The sequence below is a fragment of the Eriocheir sinensis genome, chromosome 19, assembly GCF_024679095.1.
Source record: "Eriocheir sinensis breed Jianghai 21 chromosome 19, ASM2467909v1, whole genome shotgun sequence".
NCBI classification, from domain to species: domain Eukaryota; kingdom Metazoa; phylum Arthropoda; class Malacostraca; order Decapoda; family Varunidae; genus Eriocheir; species Eriocheir sinensis.
In genome coordinates, this window is record NC_066527.1 from 9923072 (window position 1) to 9928992 (window position 5921).

Consider the following 5921-nt stretch of genomic DNA (forward strand, 5'->3'; position numbering starts at 1 on the left):
TTGCGTCTACGTACGCAACGACATCACTCGCTCTCGTGCCCACGACCTTGACTCTTCTGAATTTTCCACCATCTGGCTAAGACTTCATTGTCATTTTATTACTAAATACATTTGTGCTGTTTATCTTTAACCTAATTCTACTAACTATGTAAAATTCTTTGACTACCTGAACTCTAAAGTGGAGCACATCTTGACCCACTCTCCCTTCGCTGAAATCTCCATCCTAAGAGATTTCAATGTTCACCACCAGCTTTGGCTTTCATCCTCTTTCACTGACCAGCCTGGTGAACAAGCCTACAACTTTGCTCTCCTCAATGACCTAGAGCAGTTGGTTCAGCACCCTACACGTATTCCCGACCGTCTTGGAGACCGGCCCAACATACTAGACCTCTTCCTCACCTCTAACCCTTTTTCTTACTCTGTCAAACTGTTCTCTCCGTTGGGCTCCTCCGATCACAACCTTATTTCTGTATTTTGTCCTATCGCTCCTGTACACCCTCTGGACCCACCGAAGAGGCGATGCTTCTGGCATTTTGCTTCAGCTCGGTGGGACGACCTGAGGATGTACTTTTCCGATTTCCCGCGGAATTATTACTGCTTCCAGGATAGAGACCCCTCTGTGTGTGCCCAGCGCATCACAGAGGTAATTGTCTCAGGAATGGAGGCATACATTCCACGTATTTTCTCTACTCCCCATGCTAAAAAGCCTTGGTTTAATCACGCTTGTTCTCGTGCTGTCAAAGATAGAGAGGCAGCTCACAAAATGTACCAGAGCCTTCAAACTCCCATTAACCATGACCTTTACATTTCCGCCCGGAATCGTGCCAAATCTATTCTTCGACTTACCAAAAACTCATTTATCCATAGCAAATGTCAACACCTTGCTTTCTCTAATTCTTCCAGAGACTTCTGGCACTTAGCCAAAAATATCTCCTCCAATTTCACTTCTTCCTCTTTCCCGCCTCTTCTTAACCCAGACGGCAGCACTGTACCGCCGCCATGTTGCCTCTCTTTTTATCTTCGATTGATATTTTCATGCTGACTGCTCTTCTGAACTTGCTAAATGCATGCCTTCCCCCTCCCGCGGCCTCGCCACACACGACTTTCTACTCAAGCTCATCCCTTTACCGTTCAAATCCCTTACGCAGAAGTTAACCAGCATCTTTACTCTTTCATCCATCACGCTGGTAAACTCTGGAACAATCTTCCTTCATCTGTATTTTCTCCTGCCTACGACTTGAACTCTTTCAAGGGGAGGGTAACAGGACACCTCTCCTCCCGAAATTGACCTATCTTTCGGCCACTCCTCTAACTCTTTTTAGGAGCAGTGAGTAGCGTTTTTTTTTTAACATTTGTTACCTATTTTTTATGCCCTTGAACTGACTCCTCTGCTGTAAAAAAAAATTAAAATCTTGCTACGGCTCTGCTTCCCTTACACGGTGTCCCGTTTCTGTTGAGCACTATAACTTGACCTCGACTCCTTCCCTCGCTAGAGGTTCTTCGAGTTGGGTTGGTAGCCTCTGCAAACACCTCTACAATGTAGAGGTGTTTATCATGATAACCATGTAGAGTCTACATGGATATCTTGATAATTGAAGCATTATACATACGCTAGTGTGATTACACTATATAGTGTGATTATAATATATAATAATATATAATAAAATGGTTGATGGAATGGTAAATATATAGGTATAACTGCGTACATAGCGTGAGTGATGAGGTTGGCATCCCTGGCGGTCCGTGTTTCCACCCCTTCAAGCAGTCAGCCCAGGAGTCTACACTAGGGATGGGCAAGTACCGTTAATTTGAGTACCGGTAGTACCGGTGCCTAAAACTCAGGTACCGTTAGTACCCAAAGGATTATTTTTTTTTATATTAATGACTTCTGATGAAATTCTCAAATAAATTTCCTGTAAAGAAAACTCTCTCTCTCTCTCTCTCTCTCTCTCTCTCTCTCTCTCTCTCTCTCTCTCTCTCTCTCTCTCTCCAATGGATCGCGAATTGGTTGAGCAACAGACAACAAAGAGTAGTGATTGACGGATTTAACTCAGAGTGGGCGCCGGTCACTAGTGGCGTCCCTCAGGGCTCGGTTCTTGGCCCAGTGCTCTTCATTATTTACATCAACGACGTGGATGTTGGACTCAATAACCGCATTAGTAAATTTGCAGACGACACAAAGATTGGTAACTCGGTTCTCACTGACGAAGACAGGCAAAGCCTCCAAGAGGATTTGCACAAAATTTCAGCTTGGTCGGATAGATGGGAGATGCCCTTTAACGTAGACAAGTGCCAGGTCCTTCAAGTTGGAACGAGGAATAAGAAGTTTGATCACGAAATGCGCGGAGTCAAACTCAAAAGCATCCAATGCGTCAAGGTCCTTGTTGTCAAAATAGCGTCAAACCTCAAATTCTCACAGCAATGCATCGATGCAGCAAATAAATCGAACAGAATGTTGGGCTTCATTAAAAGAAACTTTTTATTTAAGAATAAAGATGTAATACTCCCGCTCTACAACAGTTTAGTCAGACCCCACTTGGAATATGCGGTACAGTTTTGGTCTCCCCACCATGCAAAGGATATTGCTAAATTAGAAGGTGTTCAGCGTCGAGCAACGAAAATTATCCCTTCCTTGCGCAACAAATCCTACGAAGAAAGGCTTTCTACCCTTAATATGTTCTCTCTTGAGAAACGTCGCCTCCGAGGAAAATTGATCGAATGTTTTAAAATACTTAATGGTTTCACGAATGTAGACAGATCAACATTGTTTATGATCGATGACACTTTGCGCACGAGGAACAATGGCGTAAAACTCAGATGTAGACAAGTAAATTCAGACTGCACCAAATTTTTCTTCACCAACGTTGTAGTGCGAGAATGGAATAAGCTCCCACCATCAGTGGTCCAGTGTAACACGATTGACTCCTTCAAAAATAAGCTCGACAGTCACTTCCTTCAACTTAATATCAACTAGAGTAGAAGTGCAACGTTTTGGAGTCTTCTGATTAATGTAAAATCATTTAGGTTTAAGGACAGACCACCAAGTCTGGACCATGGGGTCTGTGTGGTCTGATTTTCTATGTAAATCTATGTAAATCTCTCTCTGAATGAAGTGAATATTTTTTTTTTCGATTAAAAAAATAGCATGTATTGTTATTATGGATGTATTCGATCATAGGCTGATAACAATAACAATATATAATAGCAACCTAAAAAAATAAAAAGAATCGGACATGAAGAATTATCTAATAAATCTAATAAATAAATCAAATAATAAAATAATGGAAACGGGAGCTGCGATGGAAACGAAAAGGACAAAATGGTGGGAACTTGGGGAGACGGTCAGCGAGGCAGTGACTCAGCAGCCAGCACAACATTCAAGGCTAACCCTATAAGCTCCGACGTTTTCAAATTTTCTCGCTCGTAACACCTAGCATCGTACTCATTTATCTGAACGCTCATGAACACTAAGTACTGGTACCGAATCACTAGTGTAAAACAATAGTGAATAATGAGTGAAAAGAAGCTAATGGAAAGTAAAAAAGGGTATAAAAAATACGGAGGCAACTCTCTTTCCCTCTCTCCCTCCCTCCTTCCTTCTGTCGCTTGTCTCAGGTTTGGATGAAGAATAAAGACATCTCCACTCGCAAAACAAATATCGTACACACACATCATTTATGTATACCTCGCTGTTAATTTTCTTCCTCCTCTTCTTCCTCTTCCTCTTCTTCTTCCTCTTCCTCTTCCTCTTCCTCTTCTTCCTCTTCTTCTTCTTCTTCCTCTTCGTCTTCTTCTTCTTCCTCTTCCTCTTTCTCTTCTTCTTCTTCCTCTTCTTCTTCTTCTTCTTCTTCTTCTTCTTCTTCCTCCTCTTCCTCTTCTTCCTCCTGTTCCTCTTCTTCCTCCTACTCTTCCTCTTCTTCCTCCTCTTCCTCTCCTTCCTCTTCTTCCTCCTTTTCCTCTTCTTCCTCCTCTTCCTCTTCTTCCTCTTCTTCCTCCTCTTCTTCCTCTTCTTCCTCTTCCTCTTCTTCTTCCTCTTCCTCTTCTTCTCCTTCTTCTTCTTCTTCCTCTTCTTCTTCTTCTTCTTCTTCTTCTTCTTCCTCTTCCTCCTCTTCTTGTTCTTCCTCTTCTTCTTGTTCTTCCTCTTCTTCTTCTTCTTCCTCCTCTTCTTCTACTTCTTCTTCCTCCTCTTCTTCTTCTTTTTCATCCTCTTCCTCTTCCTCCTCCTCCTCTTCCTCTTCTTCCTCCTCTTCTTCCTCCTCTTCTTCCTCCTATTCCTCTTCCTCTTCCTCCTCCTCTTCTTCCTCCTCCTCTTCCTCCTCCTCTTCTTCCTCCTCCTCTTCTTTTTCCTCCTCTTCCTTTTCCTCTTCCTCTTATTCTTATTCCTCTTCTCCCTCCTCTTCCTCCTCTTCCTCTTCTTCCTCCTCCACCTGAACGAGGTTGGGTCGGCGCGGCTTGGAAGGCTCCTGAACGAGGTAGTTGAAAGCTTCTCGAAAAGCTATTCAAAAAACTGCAGGCGAGGGCAAGGCAAAGGCAACCCTTGATTAATAATGGCAACGGGAGCTGCGATGGAAACGAAAAGGACAAAATGGTGGGAACTTGGGGAGACGGTCAGCGAGGCAGTGACTCAGCAGCCAGCACAACATTCAAGGCTTAACCCTATAAGCTCCGACGTTTTCAAATTTTCTCGCTCGTAACACCTAGCATCGTACTCATTTATCTGAACGCTCATGAACACTAAGTACTGGTACCGAATCACTAGTGTAAAACAATAGTGAATAATGAGTGAAAAGAAGCTAATGGAAAGTAAAAAAGGGTATAAAAAATACGGAGGCAACTCTCTTTCCCTCTCTCCCTCCCTCCTTCCTTCTGTCGCTTGTCTCAGGTTTGGATGAAGAATAAAGACATCTCCACTCGCAAAACAAATATCGTACACACACATCATTTATGTATACCTCGCTGTTAATTTTCTTCCTCCTTTTCTTCCTCTTCCTCTTCTTCTTCCTCTTCCTCTTCCTCTTCTTCCTCTTCTTCTTCTTCTTCCTCTTCGTCTTCTTCTTCTTCCTCTTCCTCTTTCTCTTCTTCTTCTTCTTCCTCTTCTTCTTCTTCTTCTTCTTCTTCTTCTTCTTCCTCTTCTTCCTCCTGTTCCTCTTCTTCCTCCTACTCTTCCTCTTCTTCCTCCTCTTCCTCTCCTTCCTCTTCCTCCTTTTCCTCTTCTTCCTCCTCTTCCTCTTCTTCTTCCGCTTCTTCCTCCTCTTCTTCCTCTTCTTCCTCTTCCTCTTCTTCTTCCTCTTCCTCTTCTTCTTCTTCTTCTTCCTCCTCTTCCTCTTCTTCCTCCTCTTCCTCCTCTTCCTCTTCTTCCTCCTCTTCCTCTTCTTCTTCCTCCTCTCCCTCTTCTTCCTCCTCTTCTTCCTCTTTCTCTTCTTCCTCCTCTTCCTACTCTTCTTCCTCCTCTTCTTCCTCCTCTTCCTCCTCTTCTTCCTCTTCTTCCTCTTTTTCATCCTCTTCCTCTTTTTCATCCTCCTCTTCCTCTTCTTCCTCCTCTTCTTCATCCTCTTCTTCCTCCTATTCCTCTTCCTCTTCCTCCTCCTCCTCTTCTTCCTCCTCCTCTTCTTTTTCCTCCTCTTCCTTTTCCTCTTCCTCTTATTCTTATTCCTCCTCTTCCTCCTCTTCCTCCTCTTCCTCTTCTTCCTCCTCCACCTGAACGAGGTTGGGTCGGCGCGGCTTGGAAGGCTCCTGAACGAGGTAGTTGAAAGCTTCTCGAAAAGCTATTAAAAAAACTGCAGGCGAGGGCAAGGCAAAGGCAACCCTTGATCAACCGAACCGTAGCGTCGATGCTGCTTGCAAGAAAATGTGCAACTAACGACGCCCCCGACAAGCGAACTCATTCAACACGACGCGGCCAAACCAGGAGTCACATTTCC

At 43.7% G+C, this 5921-nt stretch overlaps 2 pseudogenes; both read right to left on the minus strand.

Moving 5' to 3' along the window:
• Nucleotides 1-3692: 3692 nt before the first annotated feature.
• LOC127000960 (cilia- and flagella-associated protein 251-like) lies at nt 3693-4316 on the minus strand (annotated as a pseudogene).
• Nucleotides 4317-4959: 643 nt separating this feature from the next.
• Nucleotides 4960-5595, minus strand: LOC127000961 (cilia- and flagella-associated protein 251-like; annotated as a pseudogene).
• Between the last annotated feature and the right edge of the window lie 326 nt (nt 5596-5921).